The 20,612-nt window shown below is 39.5% G+C and overlaps 1 protein-coding gene across 3 annotated transcripts in view; it reads right to left on the reverse strand.

Annotated features, from left to right (window-relative positions):
* The window catches only part of HMGCLL1 (3-hydroxy-3-methylglutaryl-CoA lyase like 1), a 216,409-nt gene that overhangs the window by 77,057 nt on the left and 118,740 nt on the right, over window positions 1-20,612 (reverse strand). The window lies entirely within an intron of this gene.

A 20,612-nucleotide genomic window follows, 5' to 3' on the forward strand; every position in this document is an offset into this window, starting at 1 on the left:
ATTCCTACAGGCAAGCCTCCTTCTGGCCCTCAGCCTCTCGGCCCCTCCGCCTGGCCTCTGCCCTGCTCAGGCAAGTGTTACAAAGCTTTTAGCTCCGCCAAGAAGTGCCCATGGGCATCCCACTCTGACAGTAAGCCTCTTGCTGAAGGCACTCAGCTCTCTTGCTCTGTGGGTTGGCATGCCCACTGTAGCCAACTTGCTCTGTGGGCCAGGAAGCCCACTGCTCTGTTTCACACCAGTCTCCTGGTTTTGTTTCTGCTGTTTATCTGCTGCTGCTGCTCACTATCTTGTGCTGTCTCTCTCTCTCTATATATATATCTTGAGTATAGGAGGTTCTCAGCACAGAAACCTCGGGTCTTAAGGACACATTCCACTCCCATCTCTTCTTTTTGGTGGTAGGGAGGTCCCCTCTATGCTCTGGGGTTGGCCCTTTTTTAAACCTAGAGGGGTGGCAAAACTAACCAATCCCCTCATTAGGATTCCTTATACCTTATTTGCATGATCCCACCCCCACAAGGGTGCTGTGCACATTATTTGCATTAGTAGGAAGCTGGCCACTCCCCTTGGTGGGCCATAAGCACCTTATTTGTATAGTCCCACCAAGTTAAAAGGCCATGATAAGAAAGGTCATATAAAAATGATGTATCACACCAAACCAACCCACTCAAAATGTCCAGCTTCCAGTTAACTCATCTGTAGGGTGGATGGTTGCCTCCGAAGTGAGAAACTCAGGTCACTAAGCACATGAGATAATTGGTGAATAGAGGATTCTAGAGATCAGTGAATTTGGGAAACCCAGCATAATATGGCCCTTCTCTAGCCCTAGTTCAAAGAAGTCCTACATTTAGAGGATCTACTTAAACCCCCAAAAATCTATAGGATGTCTGAAAACATTTTGAATGTGAACTCTCCCATCTCAACACTATTTTTTTTTTATTTTAATGTAATACCACTGAATATATTGAGTAACACTTTGGGAAAATCGGGTAGATATTTTTTAAGGCAAAACTCAGAGCTCGTCTCATCTCAATCCCTAAGTTTTTTCTTGAATGCATTTTTGATTCAGTGTTGAAGTAATTTATGAATGTCCAACACTAAGTATTCTATTAAGTCATCATGAAAAAAATTAAATAAGATTAAGCATAAGTTTATACACTGCTTCAGTATTTCTGAACTTTATTCAGAGTGCTTTCCCTGTATATTCCTTATGCTCTGATTTCATTGTTGTTGTTGTTGTTAGGTGCCATCGAGTCAGTTCTGACTCATAGCGACCCTATGCACAACAGAATGAAACACTGCCCGGTCCTGCGCCATCCTTACAATCGTTGTTATGCTTGAGCTCATTGTTGTAGCCACTGTGTCAATCCACCTCGTTGAGGGTCTTCCTCTTTTCTGCTGACCTTGTACTCTGCCAAGCATGATGTTCTTCTCCAGGGACTCATCCCTCCTGACAACATGTCCAAAGTATGTAAGACGCAGTCTCGCCATCCTTGCCTCTGAGGAGCATTCTGGCCGCACTTCTTCCAAGACAGATTTGTTCGTTCTTTTGGCAGTCCACGTATATTCAATATTCTTCGCCAACACCACAATTCAAAGGCATCAACTCTTCTTCGGTCTTCCTTATTCATTGTCCAGCTTTCACATGCATATGATGTGATTGAAAATACCATGGGTTGGGTCAGGCGCACCTTAGTCTTCAGGGTGACATCTTTGTTCTGCAACACTTTGAAGAGGTCCTTTGCAGCAGATTTGCCCAATGCAATTCGTCTTTTGATTTCTTGACTGCTGCTTCCGTGGCTGTTGATTGTGGATCCAAGTAAAATGAAATCCTTGACAACTTCAATCTTTTCTCCGTTTATCATGATGTTGCTCATTGGTCCAGTTGCTCATTGGTCTGATTTCATATGAGTAGTGTATTTAAATAAAATGAATTCATAAGTACTTTTTGTAAATTCATGGTTATTTATATTTTCAGTTGAAAATTACAGAAAGTGTTTTACTTCATCGATCAAAAACTTCTAATATCCATTCCATTTCTTAGTATGCACAAATCTTTTTTCATACTTACTTCTTGAATTCATCTTTTGTTACATACTTGTTTTACTCTAGCATTGTTTAAAATATGAATTATAAGTATGTTAAAAAATTTTTTAATTGTTTTAAGTGTCTATATGTACTAAGAACATGTACCTTTCAACCAAAAGCTGTGTTGAACTCATTTCCTACCTTAGGAACACCATTAAACTTATTGCAATTACTTATATAAATTAAAGTAACACTTCTTGCCCAGATATGGCAGGATATGGCTGGAAAAAAAAAATTCATCCTAAAACAGCCTTGTTATTAATTTCACGTGAAACAACAAAACATATTCTTTCCATGAAAGTTCCAAGTGAAGGCTATTTAGATGACTGCAGAAACACAGCTTACACATATTAACTGTTGCTGGATATGTGTTATTCTGGCACGTGGTGCTGCTGAAATAATATGTAAGGCTTAAAAAAAGTATGAACCCTCAAATATACCATATGTATGGAAAGAAAATAACTTTAACACATGTCCCATTTTTAGAGTATTATGTACCATATTTTGGTAAATGATGGCTTGAATTGCTTTTCCAAGCCAATACACATGCCTTAGTTTAACGATACAAGTTGGAAAGGAACTTAAGTACGAAGCTGCCCACTTATAAGAAGATGGTGCCATATATGCAAATAGGTTCTGTTGGGGCAGATCATCAGTAGAAATTATTTGATACACCCATCATGAGAAACACTGCCTGCCAGTCACTGTGTATTAAAAATTGAAGCTCTAAATAAAAACCAAAAAACCAAACCCACTGCTGTTGAGTCGATTCTGACTCATAACGGCCCTATAGGACAGAGTAGAACTGCCCCACAGAGTTTCCAAGGAGAACCTGGTAGATTTGAACTGCCGACCTTTTGGTTAGCAGCCATAGCACTTAACCTCTATGCCACCAGGGTTTCCGTTCTAAATAAGGAAGTTCATTATCTCACTTAATAAGACTGGTACTCCCATCAGGGTTAGGACCAGAACCCATAATGACATTTTGCATTAGAGAAGGAAGGATAGGAGACACAAAGTCAGTGCAACATGACCTAGACAGGCTGGCTAATTCAGCAAGCAGGTTGGAAGTTTTTGAATAAATACATTGAGTTATAAATCATGTCTCCAAGTGAAAATCACCTCTCAAGTGAAAGATGACCATTTGAGAGGAAGAAGGTCCCCTTACTTCATGGTATTTACAATGATTGCCATGTTAAAGGCTGCAAATGATATAGTTAGAAAACCAGTCAAACAAAAATAATTAAGCACAGGAAGAAATTTTCTAGCATTGAGGGCTTTAACCAAAGAAATCATTCACTATCATGTGATACAATCTCTTTTGGAAGCCTTAAAACCAGATTGGATTTTCATTGGTTTTGGATAAGAAGAAAGTAGGTGATGAGGGTGATAGTAAATGAACAAACAGGCACTCTAATTTTTTTTGGCTCTATGATTCTGACTTCTAGTGTTTCCTAAATATAAAGAAATATTAATCAAACTTTACAAAGAAGTTACAACCAAACTAAAACAGAATGATATCCTACAATAGTCTTTCTGTTCCTAAAGTCACCTATGATTGACTTAGTTTAATTACTAATTTGTCTTTTACTCTTTGTTCTAGTTATTTTGCATCTTTACTTTTTTTTTTCTGGCAATTTTAGAAGAAATTAAGGGGCTTTGGCTCACAATTAAATATTTTTGCATTTCATACTTTTTCTTGTAAAAAATGGATGAGTAATTTTGTTTGACTCCTTGGAAAAATATTAAAATCACACTACTTTCAACTTTCAGTGTACTCAGACTATCAGGAGGTTAATTCTGAGCCAAAGTATCGTAGGCCTAAAGGCATAAACCCTAAGACATAATTATGCAAAAGAACATTTCATGGTTTATTCATGGTTCATACCTGCTGACCCTGCAAATTTATAATATCTATTTCTAAGTCCCTCACATGTCTGCCAGTTTGTCGTACTGTGGGGGCTTGCATGTTGCTGTGATGTTGGAAGCTATGCCACTGGTATCCAGATACCAGCAGGGTCAGCCACGGAGGACAGGTTTTAGCTGAGCTTCCAGATTAAGACAGACTAGGAAGAAGAACCTGGCAGTTTACTTGTGAAAAGAATTAGCCAGTGAAAACCTTATGAGTAGCAGCAGAACATTGTCTGATATGGTGCTGGAAGATGAGCATCTCAGGTTGGAAGGCACTGAAAAGACAATTGGGGAAGAGCTGCCTCCTCAAAGTAGAGATGGCCTTAACGACGTGGATGGAGTCAAGCTTTTGGAACCTTCGTTGGCTGATGTGGCACAACCCAAAATGGGAAGAAACAGCTGCGAACTTCCATTAATAATCAGAACCTGGAATTTAGGAAGTATGAATCTAGGAAAAATTGGAAATCATCAAAAATGAAATGAAACTCATAAACATCTATATCCTAGGCATTAGAGAGCTGAAATGGACTGGTATTAGCCACTTTGAATCAGACAATCATACGGTCTACTATGCCAGGAATGACAACTTGAAGAGCAATGGCATTGCATTCATCATCAAAAAGGACATTTCAAGATCTATCCAAGATTATAACACTGTCAGTGATAGGATAATACCCATACGTCTACAAAGAAGACCAGTTGATATGACTATTATTCACATTTTCGCACCAACCGCTAAGGCCAAAGATGAAGAAATTGAAGATTTTTACCAACTTCTGCAGTCTGAAATTGATATAACATGCAATCAGGATGCATTGATAATTACTGGTGATTGGAATGCAAAAGTTGGAAACAAAGAAAGACTGGTAGTTGGTAAATACAAACTTGGTGATAGAAATGATACTGGAGATTGCATGATAGAATTTTGCAAGACCAGTGATTTCTTCACTGCAAATACCTTTTTTCAACAACAAAAATGGCAACTATACACATAGGCCTTGCCAGATGGAATACACAGGAATCAAATCAGCTACATTTGTGGAACGAGACAATGAAAAGGCTCAATAACATCAGTCAAAACAAGGCCAGGGACCAACTGGGGAACAGACCATCAATTACTCATATGCAAGTTCAAGACAAAACTAAAGAAAATTAGAACAAGTCCATAAGAGCCAAAGTATGACTTTGAGTACATCCAACCTGAATTTAGAGATAATCTCAAGAACAGATTTGATGCGTTGAACGCTAATGACCAAAGACCAGACGAATTGTGCAATGACATCAAGGATATCATACATGAAGAAAGCAAAAGGTCATTAAAAAGACAGGAAAGAAAAGATTAAAATGGATGTCAAAAGAGACTCTGAAACTTGCTCTTGAATGTCAAGTAGTTAAAGCAAAAGGAAGAAATGATGAAGTAAAAGAACTGAAGATTTCAAAGCGCATCTCGAGAAGACAAAATATTATAATGACATGTTGCAAAGACCTGGAGATAGAAAACCAAAAGGGAAGAACATGCTCAGCATTTCTCAAATGGAAAAAACTGAAGAAAAAATTCAAGCCACAAGTTGCAATAGTGAAGGATTCTGTGGCGGAACTATTAAAAGATACAGGAAGCATCAAAAGAAGATGGAAGGAATACACAGTCATTACACCAAAAAGAATTGGCCGACATTCAACCATTTCAAGAGGTAGTGTATGATCAGGGTCCAATAGTACTGAAGGAGGATGTCCAAGCTGCACTGAAGGCATTGGTGCAAAACAAGGTTCCAGGAATTGACGGAATGTCAACTGAGGTGTTTCAACAAACAGATGCAGCACTAGAAGCTCTCACTCCTCTATGCCAAGAAATTTGGAAGACAGCTACCTGGCAAAACTACTGGAAGAGATCCATATTTATGCCTATGCCCAAGAAAGGTGATCCAACCAAATGTGGAAATTATTGAAAAATATCGGAGGCGGGGCCAAGATGGCTGACTAGGTAGACACTACCTCGGATCCCTCTTGCAACAAAGACTTGGAAAAACAAGTGAATCGATCACATACATGACAATCTACGAACCATGACCAAAAAACACAGATTTAAAGAGTTGACCTGAGTGACAGAGACTGAGAACGAACAATCACAGGGAAGCAGCGACAGTTTTCAGAGCCTGGAGCCAGGGTCCCAGTCAGGAAACCTTGGCACCGGGCTTTGGACTGGGCGCAGGGGAGATGAGCACGGCATCCTGAGACCGCGCAATCACGGGGTGCAGCCCTAACCCCCGAACTGACCTCGGGAGAAGCCCAGCCAGCGCACGCAGGCAGCACAGTGACACGGCTGACAGGAGGAGAAGTCACGGGGAGGCAGCGACTGGTTTTGGAGCTGGGAGTGCAGCGTCCCAGCAAGGGAACCTTGGAGCTGGGCTTTGGACTGGGAGCGGAGGAACTAACCTCGGCTTCTGAGACAGCGCAAGCACGGGACGCGGGCCTGACCCTCGGGGGCAAACTCTACCCAGCCAGTGCGCACAGTTGACGACGCGCGCCTCAGGAATCTCAGATAAAACAGTCATCACAACCAAGATATGTAACTTTGTCTATATTCCGGGGTGCTACTCTCTCCTATTTATCTGAACCCTTCCCTCCCCTTCCCAGGCGGCTTCATTAACATTGGAATTTCCTGAGCCAGAAAGTAAACTGCTCTGCGTTTTTTCTTTCTTTCGTTTTGTTTTTGTCTTTTCCTAACCCATTCTCCTGGCCTGAGAGAAGCAACTACAAAAAACCCAGGGACCAAAAATCCTTCCCTAATTGGACTAAAAACACAGAACCAGCTCCAGCCAAGCATATGTGATCCACAGTCTTGGGCTTTCATCCCTACAGGGAACAAGGTGGCTATTATAATGCAAAGGCATTTCTGATAGGGATCTGACTGCAATTGTTTTAGCGGATTTACTGGAAAGACAAGTTTCCCAGGTGTGATATCTCTGCATATTCAACAGAGCCCTCACTGACCCACAACAGGGAACTGAGGGCTGAAGCTCCCCCCAGACCACCTAGCCTCCTGCCTTAGGGGTCTAAGGAGGGTGACACCTACCAATCTGTAGAGGTACTTGCATTGGGGGCCTAAGGTACAGCTGCAGAGCCCACCCACCAAAGTGCTTTAGGAATAGAGACACACCTACCTTACTGACACTTGGGGGAAGCCTGTCAGCATCCTGCCCCCGCTGGAGTGTGAACCCCTGCTGCTACTAGAATCTTGTGCACACAACTATCACCACTACTTCTCGAGGTGGATAGGTGACAGTCTGCATCACACATTTGATGACCCAAAATCAGATTCTACTCAAGAATAGTGAATGGACTCTTAGGCTTATATATCTGGTAACAGCCCAAACCAGCTGGTAATAGGACATAAGTGAGTCAAGGGCTACAACACTCAAGACAGCGCAATCTAGTAGCCCACCTATGTATATTGAAAGAAAACAAAACAAGATAAGTCTCAGTGAGAAAATACAGAATAAATCATTGCAATATCTTAGTGATGGCTCGGAGACAGCAGTCGATATCAAACCACATAAAGAAGCAGATCATGACTGCTGCTACAACTCCCCAAACTAAAGAATCAAAATCTTTCCCAAGTGAAGATACGATCCTGGAATTGCCAGATACAGAATATAAAAAACTAATTTACAGAATGCTTCAAGACATCAGGGATGACCTCAGAAATGAAATAAGGCAATCTACAGAAAAAGCCAAGGAACACACTGATAAAGCAGTTGAAGAACTCAAAAAGATTATTCAAGAACATAGTAGAAAAATTAATAAGCTGCAAGAATCCATAGAGAGACAGCATTCAGAAATCCAAAAGATTAACAATAAAATTACAGAATTAGACAATGCAATAGGAAGTCAGAGGAGCAGACTCAAGCAACTAGAATGCAGACTGGGAGATCTAGAGGACCAGGGAATTAACACCAATATAGCTGAAAAAAAATCAGATAAAAGAATTAAAAAAAATGAAGAAACCCTAAGAATCATGTGGGACTCTATCAAGAAGAATAACTTGCATGTGATTGGAGTCCCAGAACAGGGAGGGACAGCAGAAAACACAGAGAGAATAGTTGAAGATCTGTTGGCAGAAAACTTCCCTGACATCATGAAAGACGAAAGGATAGCTATCCAAGATGCTCATCGAACCCCATTTAAGACTGATCCAAAAAGAAAATCACCAAGACATATTGTCATCAAACTTGCCAAAGCCAAAGATAAAGAGAAAATTTTAAAAGCAGCCAGGGATAAAAGAAAGGTCTCCTACAAAGGAGAATCAATACGAATAAGTTCAGACTACTCAGCAGAAACCATGCAAGCAAGAAGGCAATGGGATGACATAAACAGAGCACTGAAGGAGAAAAACTGCCAGCCAAGGATCATATATCCAGCAAAACTCTCTCTGAAATATGAAGGTGAAATTAAGACATTTACAGATAAACACAAGCTTAGAGAATTTGCAAAAACCAAACCAAAGCTACAAGAAATACTAAAGGAAATTGTTTGGTCAGAAAACCAAAAATATCAGATACCAGCACAACACAAGGTCACAGAACAGAGCACCCTGATATCGATTCAAATAGAGAAATCACAAAAACAAATTAAGATTAATTTAAAAAAAAATAAAAAAAAAACACTCAAAACAGGGAATCATTGAAGTCGATATGTAAAAGATCACAATAATCAAAAAGAGGGACTAAATACAGGTGGCATAGAACTGCCATATGGAGAGGGATACAAGGCGATATAGGACAATACAAGTTAGGTTTTTACTTAGAAAAATAGGGGTAAATATTAAGGTAACCACAAAGATGTATAACAACTCCATAACTCAAAATAAAAACCAAGAAAAACGTAACGACTCAGCAAACATAAAGTCGAATACTACGAAAATGAGGAACACACAAGTTACAAAGAAAAACTTCTCAGCACAAAAAAGTAAGTGGAAAAATGAAATTGTCAACAACACACATAAAAAGGCATCAAAATGACAGCACTAAACACATACTTATCTATAATTACGCTGAATGTAAATGGACTAAATGCACCAATAAAGAGACAGAGAGTATCAGACTGGATAAAGAAACACGACCCGTCTATATGCTGCCTACAAGAGACACACATTAGACTTAGAGACACAAACAAACTAAAACTCAAAGGATGGAAAAAATATATCAAGCAAACAATAAGCAAAAAAGAGCAGGAGTAGCAATATTAATTTCTGACAAAATAGACTTTAAAGTGAAATCCATCACAAAGGATAAAGAAGGACACTACATAATGATAAAAGGGACAATTAACCAGGAAAATATAACCATATTAAATATTTATGCACGCAATGACAGGGCTGCAAGATACATAAAACAAATTTTAACAGAACTGAAAAGTGAGATAGACACCTCCACAATTATAGTAGGAGACTTCAACACACCACTTTCGGAGAAGGACAGGACATCCAGTAAGAAGCTCCATAGAGACACATAAGACCTAATTACTACAATCAACCAACTTGACCTCATTGACTTACACAGAACTCTCCACCCAACTGCTGCAAAGTATACTTTTTTTTTTTCTAGCACACATGGAACATTCTCTAGAATAGACCACATATTAGGTCATAAAACAAACCTTTGCAGAACCCAAAACATCAAAATATTACAAAGCATCTTCTCAGACCACAAGGCCATAAAAGTAGAAATCAATAACAGAAAAATTAGGGAAAAGAAATCAAACACTTGGAAACTGAACAATACCCTGCTCAAAAAAGACTGGGTTATAGAAGACATTAAGGAGGGAATAAAGAAATTCATAGAATGCATCAAGAATGAAAACACTTCCCATCAAAACCTTTGGGACACAGCAAAAGCAGTGCTCAGAGGGCAATTTATATCGATAAATGCACACATACAAAAAGAAGAAAGAGCCAAAATCAGAGAACCGTCTCTACAACCTGAACAAATAGAAAGTGAGCAACAAAAGAATCCATCAGGCACCAGAAGAAAACAAATAATAAAAATTAGAGCTGAACTAAATGAATTAGAGAACAGAAAAACAATTGAAAGAATTAACAAAGCCAAAAGCTGGTTCTTTGAAAAAATTAACAAAATTGATAAACCATTGGCCAGACTGATTAAAGAAATACAGGAAAGGAAACAAATAACCCGAATAAGAAACAAGATGGGCCACATCACAACAGACCCAACTGAAATTAAGAGAATCATATCAGATTATTACGAAAAATTGTACTCTAACAAATTTGCAAACCTAGAAGAAATGGATGAATTCCTGGAAAAACACTACCTACCTAAACTAACACAATCAGAAGTAGAACAAATAAATAGACCCATAACAAAAAAAGAGATTGAAAAGGTAATCAAAAAACTCCCAACAAAAAAAGCCCTGGCCCGGATGGCTTTACTGCAGAGTTCTACCAAACTTTCAGAGAAGAGTTAACACCACTACTACTTAAGGTATTTCAAAGCATAGAAAATGACGGAATACTACCTTACTCATTCTATGAAGCCACCATATCCCTGATACCAAAACCAGGTAAAGACATCACAAAAAAAGAAAATTACAGACCTATATCCCTCATGAACATAGATGCAAAAATTCTCAACAAAATTCTAGCCAATAGAATTCAACAACATATCAAAAAAATAATTCACCACGACCAAGTGGGATTTATACCAGGTATGCAAGGCTGGTTTAATGTTAGAAAAACCATTAATGTAATCCACCATGTAAATAAAACAAAAGACAAAAACCACATGATCTTATCAATTGATGCAGACAAGGCATTTGACAAAGTCCAACACCCATTTATGATAAAAACTTTCACCAAAATAGGAATTGAAGGAAAATTCCTCAACATAATAAAGGGCATCTATACAAAGCCAACAGCCAACATCACTCTAAATGGAGAGAGCCTGAAAGCTTTTCCCTTGAGAATGTGAACCAGACAAGGATGCCCTTTATCACTGCTCTTATTCAACATTGTGCTAGAGGTCCTAGCCAGAGCAATTAGGCTAGACAAAGAAATAAAGGACATCCAGATTGGCAAGGAGGAAGTAAAATTATCTCTATTTGCAGATGACATGATCTTATACACAGAAAGCCCTAAGGAATCCTCCAGAAAACTACTGAAACTAATAGAAGAGTTTGGCAGAGTCTCAGGTTATAAGATAAACATACAAAAATCACTTGGATTCCTCTACATCAATAAAAAGAACATCGAAGAGGAAATAACCAAATCAATACCATTCACAGTAGCCTCCAAGAAGATAAAATACTTAGGAATAATTCTTACCAAAGATGTAAAAGACCTATACAAAGAAAACTACAATGTACTACTACAAGAAACTAAAAAAGACCTACTTAAGTAGAAAAACATACCTTGTTCATGGATAGGAAGACTTAACATAGTAAAAATGTCTACTCTACCAAAAGCCATCTATACATACAATGCACTTCCGATCCAAATTCCAACGACATTCTTTAAGGAGATGGAGAAACAAATCACCAACTTCATATGGAAGGGAAAGAAGCCTCGGATAAGTAAAGCATTACTGAAAAAGAAGAAGAAAGTGGGAGGCCTCACTCTACCTGATTTTAGAACCTATTATACAGCCACAGTAGTCAAAACAGCCTGGTACTGGTACAACAACAGGCACATAGACCAATGGAACAGAATTGAGAACCCAGATATAAATCCATCCATATATGAGCAGCTGATATTTGACAAAGGCCCAGTGTCAGTTAATTGGGGAAAAGATAGTCTTTTTAACAAATGGTGCTGGCATAACTGGATATCCATTTGCAAAAAAATGAAACAGGACCCATACCTCACACCATGCACAAAAACTAACTCCAAGGGGATCAAAGACCTAAACATAAAGACCAAAACGATAAAGATCATGGAAGAAAAAATTGGGACAACCCTAGGAGCCCTAATACAAGGCATAAACAGAATACAAAACATTACCAAAAATGATGAAGAGAAACCAGATAACTGGGAGCTCCTAAAAATCAAACACCTATGCTCATCTAAAGACCTCGCCAAAAGAGTAAAAAGACCACCTACAGACTGGGAAAGAATTTTCAGCTATGACATCTCCGACCAGCGCCTGATCTCTAAAATCTATATGATTCTGTCAAAACTCAACCACAAAAAGACAAACAACCCAATCAAGAAGTGGGCAAAGGATATGAACACACACTTCACTAAAGACGATATTCAGGCAGCTAACAGATACATGAGAAAATGCTCTCGATCATTAGCCATTAGAGAAATGCAAATTAAAACCACGATGAGATTCCATCTCACTCCAACAAGTCTGGCATTAATCCCCAAAACACAAAATAATAAATGTTGGAGAGGCTGCGGAGAGATTGGAACTCTTATACACTGCTGGTGGGAATGTAAAATGGTACATCACTTTAGAATCTATCTGGCGTTTTCCTAAAAAGTTAGAAATAGAACTACCATACAACCCAGAAATCCCACTCCTTGGAATATACCCTAGAGAAATAAGAGCCTTCACACGAACAGATATATGCACACCCATGTTTATTGCAGCTTTGTTTACAATAGCAAAAAGCTGGAAGCAACCAAGGTGTCCATCAAACGATGAATGGTTAAATAAATTGTGGTATATTCACACAATGGAATACTATGCATCGATAAAGGACAGTGACGAATCTGTGAAACATTTCATAACATGGAAGAACCTGGAAGGCATTATGCTGAGCGAAATGAGTCAGAGGCAAAAGGACAAATATTGTATAAGACCACTATTATAAGATCTTGAGAAATAGTATAAACTGAGAAGAACACATACTTTTGTGGTTACGAGGGGGGGAAGGAGGGAGGGTGGGAGAGGGTTATTTACTGATTAGTTAGTAGATAAGAACTACTTTAGGTGAAGGGAAGGACAATACTCAATACACGGAAGGTCAGCTCAATTGGACTGGACCAAAAGCAAAGAAGTTTCTGGGATAAACTGAATGCTTCAAAAGTCAGCGGAGCAAGGGCGGGGGTTTGGGGACTATGGCTTAAGGGGACTTCTAAGTCGATTGGCAAAATAATTCTATTATGAAAACATTCTGCATCCCACTTTGAAGTGTGGCATCTGGGGTCTTAAATGCTAACACGTGGCCATCTAAGATGCATCAATTGGTCTCAACCCACCTGGATCAAAAGAGAATGAAGAACACCAAGGTCACACAATAACTATGAGCCCAAGAGACAGAAAGGGCCACATGAACCAGAGACTTACACCATCCTGAGACCAGAAGAACTAGATGGTGCCCGGCCACAACCGATGACTGCCCTGACAGGGAGCACAACAGAGAACCCCTGAGGGAGCAGGAGATCAGTGGGATGATCTTCTCATAAAAAGACCAGACTTAATGGTCTGACTGAGACTAGAGGAATCACAGCGGTCATGGTCCCCAAACCTTCTGTTGGCCCAGGACAGGAACCATACCCGAAGACAACTCATCAGACATGGAAGGAACTGGACAATGGTTTGAAGAGAGATGCTGATGAAGAGTGAGCTACTTGTATCAGGTGGACACTTGAGACTGTGTTGGCATCTCCTGTCTGGAGGGGAGATGGGAGGGTAGAGAGGGTTAGAAACTGGCAAAACAGTCACGAAAGGACAGACTGGAAGGAGGGAGCAGGCTGACTCGTTAGGGGGAGAGTAAATGGGAGTATGGAGTAAGGTGTATATAAGCTTATATGTGACAGACTGACTTGATTTGTAAACTTTCACTGAAAGCTCAATAAAAATTATTAAAAAAATATCATTAATATCACATGCAAACAAAATTTCGCCGAAGATCATTCAAAAGCAGCTGCAGCAGTATATCGACAGGGAACTGCCAGAAATTCATGCTGGATTCAGAAGTGCACGTGGAACCAGGGATATCATTGCTGATGTCAGATGGATCTTGGCTGAAAGCAGAGAATACCAGAAGGATGTTTACCTGTGTTTTATTGACTATGCAAAGGCATTCGACTGTGTGGATCATAGCAAATTATGGATAACATTGCAAAGAATGGGAATTCCAGAACACTTAATTGTGTTCATGAGGAACCTTTACATAGATGAAGAGGCGGTTGTTCAGAGAGAACAAGGGCGTACCGATTGGTTTAAAGTCAGGAAAGGTGTGCGTCAGGGTTGTATCTTTCACTTTACCTATTCACTGTATGCTGAGCAAATAATCATAGAAGCTAGACTATATGAAGAAGAATGGGGCATCAGGATTGCTGGAAGACTCATTAACAACCTATATTATGCAGATGACACAACCTTGCTTGCTGAATGAAGAGGACTGATGAAGATCAGAGACTACAGCCTTCAGTATGGATTATAGCTCAACATAAAGAAAACAAAAATCCTCACAATTGGACCAATAAACTACATCATGATAAATGCAGAAAGATTGAAGTTGTCAAGGATTTCATTTTACTTGGATCCACAATCAACATCCATGGAAGCAGGAGTCAAGAAATCAAAAGACCCATTGCACTGGGTGAATCTGCTACAAAAGACCTCTTTAAAGTGTTGAAAAGCAGAGGTGTCACCTTGAAGACTAAGGTGGGCCTGACCCAAGCCATGGTATTTTCAATCTCATCAGAGGCATGCGAAAGCTGGACAGTGAATAAGGAACAGCGAAGAAGAATTAATGCCTTTGAGTTGTGGTGTTGGCGAAGAATATTGACTATACCATGGACTGCCAAAAACAGATCTGTCTTGAAAGAAGTACAGCCAGAATGCTCCTTAGAAGCCAGGACGGTGAGACTATGTCTTACATACTTTGGACACGTTGTCAGGAGTGATCAGTCCCTGGAGGAGGACATCATGCTTGGTAAAGTACAGGGTCAAAGAAAAAGAGGAAGATCCTCAGGAGATGAATTGACACAGTGGCTGCAACAATGGGTTCAAGCATAACAATGATTGTCAGCATGGTGCAGGACCTGGCACTGTTTCATTCCATTGTATACAGGGTTGCTATGAGTCAGAACCAACTCGACAGCATCTAACAACAACAACAACATTTATAAGTATTTTAACAACAAAATTAATAATGTCACATTAGTGACACTTTCCTTTTAAAATGAATAATGTAACAGAGTATGTGACTATTGTGACTTCATTAAAGAGAAGCTGATGTTCATCTCGACAAAAAGCTATACTTCCCGAATATCTTTTTTGACATAGTAGAGCACTACCCTATATTTTGAGGCATTTAATTTTTAAAATGTTCTTGAAAAATCAATAGAAATTTCTTTCAATAAATGTCTCTGATAAGAGGGTCGAAAATCATTATATTGATAAATATAATATAATGATTCATTCTTCATTCTTCTTTACCTTCTTAACTTTTCTAATATAGAGAGATGCTAAAAAAAAAAAAAAAAAAACACTAGTTTTTTTCCCCGTTTAAAAAAAAAAAACTATAAAAAAGTCACGTGAATTACACTTTAAAGAATTAAGTCCACAATGTAGACATTTCCTTGCTCATTCACATACAGTGTATATACAGCAGTAGTTAGCTGTCTCTGCAGTTCATGTCATTGATTTGGCATGGTCTCTTTTCAGAATGTGTCCCAGATGTTATGTTATGAAAAATGTGTACATGTGCATTTGTGTGTGTGTGTGTGTGTGTGCATGGGTGTGTGTGCTGGGGAGGGGGGCTGGGAGAATCAAACAATAGCTTTCATAACTGTAATAAAAGCTACTATTTAGACGCTATGAATGTTGACTATTTTTTTTAAGATTTAAATGGTTTTAGTGAGCATTTATAAAATGTATACTCCCTTATGGCCTTTAAATCTGACAGCCGATGACATAAATTTTTCTGAATGATGATCAAGTATACGTTGATGCAGCTGCTGCCATAGTAAGCCATGCTGAGGCATCTGCTGCAATAGCTGAGCATCGATTTTTCTTTATGTGAGTACCAAAGGCCTTTGACTTATAATAATGAGTACCTAACATCAAAATTGGAAACCCTGGTGGCATAGTGGTTAAGTGCTACGGCTGCTAATCAAAGGGTCAGCAGTTCAAATCCGCCAGGTGCTCCTTGGACACTCTATGGTGCAGTTCTACTCTGTCCTATAGGGTCACTATGAGTTGGAATCGACTCGACGGCACTGGGTTTGGTTTTTGTTTTTGTAACGTCTAAATTGCCAGAAAAAATAAATATCTAGTTAAAACTCTGTAAAATTTGGTGGAAGAATAGGATAATTTTCAAATGTACAAATAAATAGTGAACTCATATACTGAAAGATATAGTTCTAAAATGAATAGTGCTTTAGAAAATTAGAGAATTGTGCTCCAAATGAACAAAATTTACATTGGAAAAAATACATGTGTACACAGTATAAATCAGCAATAAAGCCACCGTTGTACTTTGAAGGTTTGGTTTTTCTGTGGGTCACTTCTAGTTCATTTTGTACCCCTACATTACCGTTTTCTGATCAAAGCCTGGAGAACTTTTTAAGTCATAGCATGGTTAGAAATTGTTTCTCTATTGATGGAGCCATATTAATGGTTCAACAAAAATGTTAAAGTGGATTCAGAATTTCTATTAGCTCTATTAGGAGCCCTGGTGTTGTAGTGGTTAAGAGCTCGGCTGCTAGCCAAAAGATCAGCAGTTCAAATCCACCAGCCACCCCTTGGAAACCCTGTGGGGCTGTTCTACTCTGTCCTATAGGGTTACATGAGTTGGAACTGCCTCCACGGCACCTAACAATGACAACATTAGCCCTATTGGGAGTTTCTGGGTGGGGTGGTGCAAACTGTTAATGCACTCAACTGCCAACCTAAGAGTTGGAGGTTTGAGTCCACCCAGCGGCACTTCAGAAGAAAGTACTGGAGATTTACTTCCAAAAAATCAGTCACTTGAAAACCCAACGAGCACAGTCCTACTTTTTCTTGGGGGGATGGGGAGGGTGTTAGCAACTTTTTTATTTTTGCAAATTGGGATAGGTGAACAATGGTACTTCCTTGAGTTGTCATGGATGTTTCTCATCTTCTAAGTCAAGCTGAAGCATTCTTCTGTATAATTCAACACCATTGATATTTCCTATTCTGTTAACTGTCCATGTCTTTCTCTTACTTTTCTGTTGCGTTGTTGGTCTTTTCTTCTTCTTAGCAAATTAGTTTCTCATTAAACAATTAATACACATATCGTTTTGTGACATTGGATGCAAATCCCACGATATGTCAACATTCCCCTTCTCGACTTAGGGTTCCCCATTTCCATTCGTCAAGCTCTCCTGTCCCCTCCTGCCTTCTCGTCCTTGCTGAGGGGCTGGTGTGCCCATTTAGTCTTGTATACTTGGTTGAACTATGTGTGTTATTGCTTGTTTTATAGGCATGGCTAATCTTTGGCTGGAGAGTGAGCCTCAGGAGTGACTTCAGTACTGAGATAAAAGGATGTCCAGGGGCCATACTCTCAGGGTTTCTCCATTCTCTGTCAGGCCGGTAAGTCTGGTCTTTTTTTGTGTGACTTTAATTTTCCAACATTTTTTTCCAGCTCTTTCCAGGACACTCTATTGTGACCCTTGTAGGGCAGTTGCTGGTGGTAGGTGGGCACCATCTAGTTGAGCTGGACTGTCTGGTGGAGGCTGTGGTAGTTGTAGTCCTTTAGTCCTGTGGACTAATCTTTCCCTTGTGTCTTTGGTTTTCTTCATTCCCCTTGCTCCTCATGGGATGGGACCAGCAGACATATTTTAGATGGCTGCTCACAAGCTTTTAAGACCCCAGACACTACTCACCGAAGTATAATGTAAAACATTTTCTTTATAAACTGCGTTATGCCAGTTGAGCTAGATGTCACCCAAGACCATGGTCCCCAGCCCTCAGCCCAGTAACTCAGTCCCTCCAGGGATTTAGATGTGTCTGTAAAGCACCTATGACTTTGCCTTTGTCACGCTGTGCTGTCTTCTTCCTATTCTTGACACACATGTGTTCGCCATGAGTTAGAGCTGACTCAACGAAAACTGGTTTGGACGATTAGATCTGTTAAATTAACTTTTTTCTTTTATAGAGAGGGCTAACCCATTGACCCATTGCTGTTGAGTGATTCCAACCCATAGAGAGGGCTAAGATGATAAAAAAGTGAGCCCTGATGGTGCTTGGCTAAGGAAAGGTTGGCAGTTTGCACCCGCCCAGCTGCTGCGAAGGAGAAAGACCTGGAGATCTGCTCGCATAAAGATTATACCCTAGTGAATGGGGTAAATCCTATGGGGCAGTTCTACTCTGCCACATAGGGTCACTCAGCCCAAATTGACTCAAAGGCACCTAACAAGATGATAAAAGCTGACTTCCTGCAATTTATGTTTACATCTGTCTTTCAAGGGAAAAACAAAACCAAAAGCAAAACATCTTCCTATCTGAAGGGTGAGATGCACGTGCACTTTACCTCTTACAGTTATGTTTCTTCAACTTGCCAATGAGCATTACTTTAAAACCTACACTCCATGTTATAAACACATATTAAAATAAGATCTTCATTCTCCCTTTCTTTTAAAGGGCAGGCATGTTTAAAAAAAAAATTGCTTAAATTTAGAGACTTACAGTACATCTTTCCTCTATGACTGTGGTTTTATGAATGTTGTCCCCAAAATGAACATCCTTTATGTTCCGTCTATAGAAACACATTATTTTTAAAAAATTTTTCCCACAAGTCTTTTATATGATATGTACCTATTGTGACTGCACAATTAAGTCTGTATCTTTAAAAACTCATGAAGACTAACTATAGGGAAAGGAAGAATGGGTTTATAAAAAGGAAAGTAAATGAACAATAGTTCACTATGCTATAGTCTAATTCTAAACACCCTCCAAACAACTTTGACCCAGTTCCAATCCTTTCCTAATATTCTTGCTTGAAATTGGATCTGCTTGTCTTTCTCATTAACCACTGAATTTTTCCTGCCCATATGAACTTTGTTTACCTTGACCAAAGGAATTACAAACTGCTTCTAGATCCATTTCCAGCACTCAGCCTTCTCTTATAAACACTATACATTTTAATTTATTAAAAAGACCCAGTATATTTCTATCTTCATATTCACATAATTAATAGGAAATTAACAAATCTCTTAAACTAAACTATTTCTTAAGAATTCTCAAGAAACATAAAGACCTGGAGATACAGCCCGGTCTCAATAGATGCTGCAACTGAGCGTCATAAAGAGGCAGGCAAAAAACAAAGCAGGTTTTCTCTCGCCTTCTTCACTAAATATCTTTCAAGGCTGCTAAGAGCCTCCTGCGGTCTTCCATTCCCGGCTTACCACTACTCTGTCTTTTCATGATTTCCATGTGGCTGCATCCTAGGATGGCCGTCCGTCAGTTTGTCACACTGCGGTGGCTTGCATATTGTTATGATGCTAGAAGCTATGACACCGCACAGGTTCGCCCACTGTGGATAAGCTTCAGTGGAGCTTCCAGACTAAGACAAACTAGGAAGAAGGGCCTGATAATTGACTCCGAAAAATAACCAGTGAAAACCCCATCAACCACAACAGAATATTGTCCAACATAGTGCTAGAAGATGAGCCTCCTACATTAAACTAAAAAATCAAATCAAACCCGTTGCCATCAAGTTTATTCTGACTCATAGTGACCCTATAGGACAGAGTGGGACTGCCCCATAGGGTTTCCAAAGAGCAGCTGGTGGATTCAAACTGCTGATCTTTTGGTTAATAGCCATAGCTCTTAACCACTATGCCACCTGAGCTCCCCTAGGTTAGAAGGCACTCATATACACAGTGGCTCCGACGGTGGACTTGAGCATTAACAATTGTGAAGATGGCCCAGGGCCAGGCAGCTTTTCATTTAGTTGTACACAGGGTCACCATGAGTTGACACCATCTTGACAAATAACAACAGCCATCATAAGTACCCCAAAACAATGAATTGAACAGGAAAATCACATGATCTTTCAACTCAGGTACTCATGTTTGGTATCCCATTTCTAAACTGGTGAGAGAGAAAACTGGGTGTGTGGATCTTAGGTCAGTTTGCTTTCCCCAGTGGCCTGTAATCAGGGCATCCTGCTATGAACAAGTGATGGTTCAGACCACGAGCAGTGCAGTTTCTACAAGAAAGAGGCAGGACAAGGAGAAAATCATAGGCATCACTAATGTACTTACAGAAGTAATATGATACATAATAGAAAAGAGTGAAGAACTGCATCTACTTTTATCTGTATTCTGAGTGCATTTTGTCAGGGATTTCTAAACAATGTCCTGCAAGGTGTTACGGGGTACTTCAGGGCCCCACACAGAAGGTAGGGCAGTTGAGTGTTGAGGGAGAGGTCTAATGGGTGAATTGATGGGTCCAATTTCCCCATACAGATCAAGAGCTTAATTTTATGTTTTACATACATACATACTCTGTTGAAATTCTACATGAAATATTCTTGGAATAAAATGTTACGTTTAAAAAAGAAAAAAAAAACTATTAAAGGAAACATTAAATGATTCCTTTCCAAAAGCTACTGTGGGTTTATACCAATTTATCAGCTCACACTAGGCCGAAATCCAAAGAAGGCTGCATTTGGATCAC

Source organism: Loxodonta africana, chromosome 1 (assembly GCF_030014295.1).
Source record: "Loxodonta africana isolate mLoxAfr1 chromosome 1, mLoxAfr1.hap2, whole genome shotgun sequence".
In the NCBI taxonomy this organism is placed as follows: domain Eukaryota; kingdom Metazoa; phylum Chordata; class Mammalia; order Proboscidea; family Elephantidae; genus Loxodonta; species Loxodonta africana.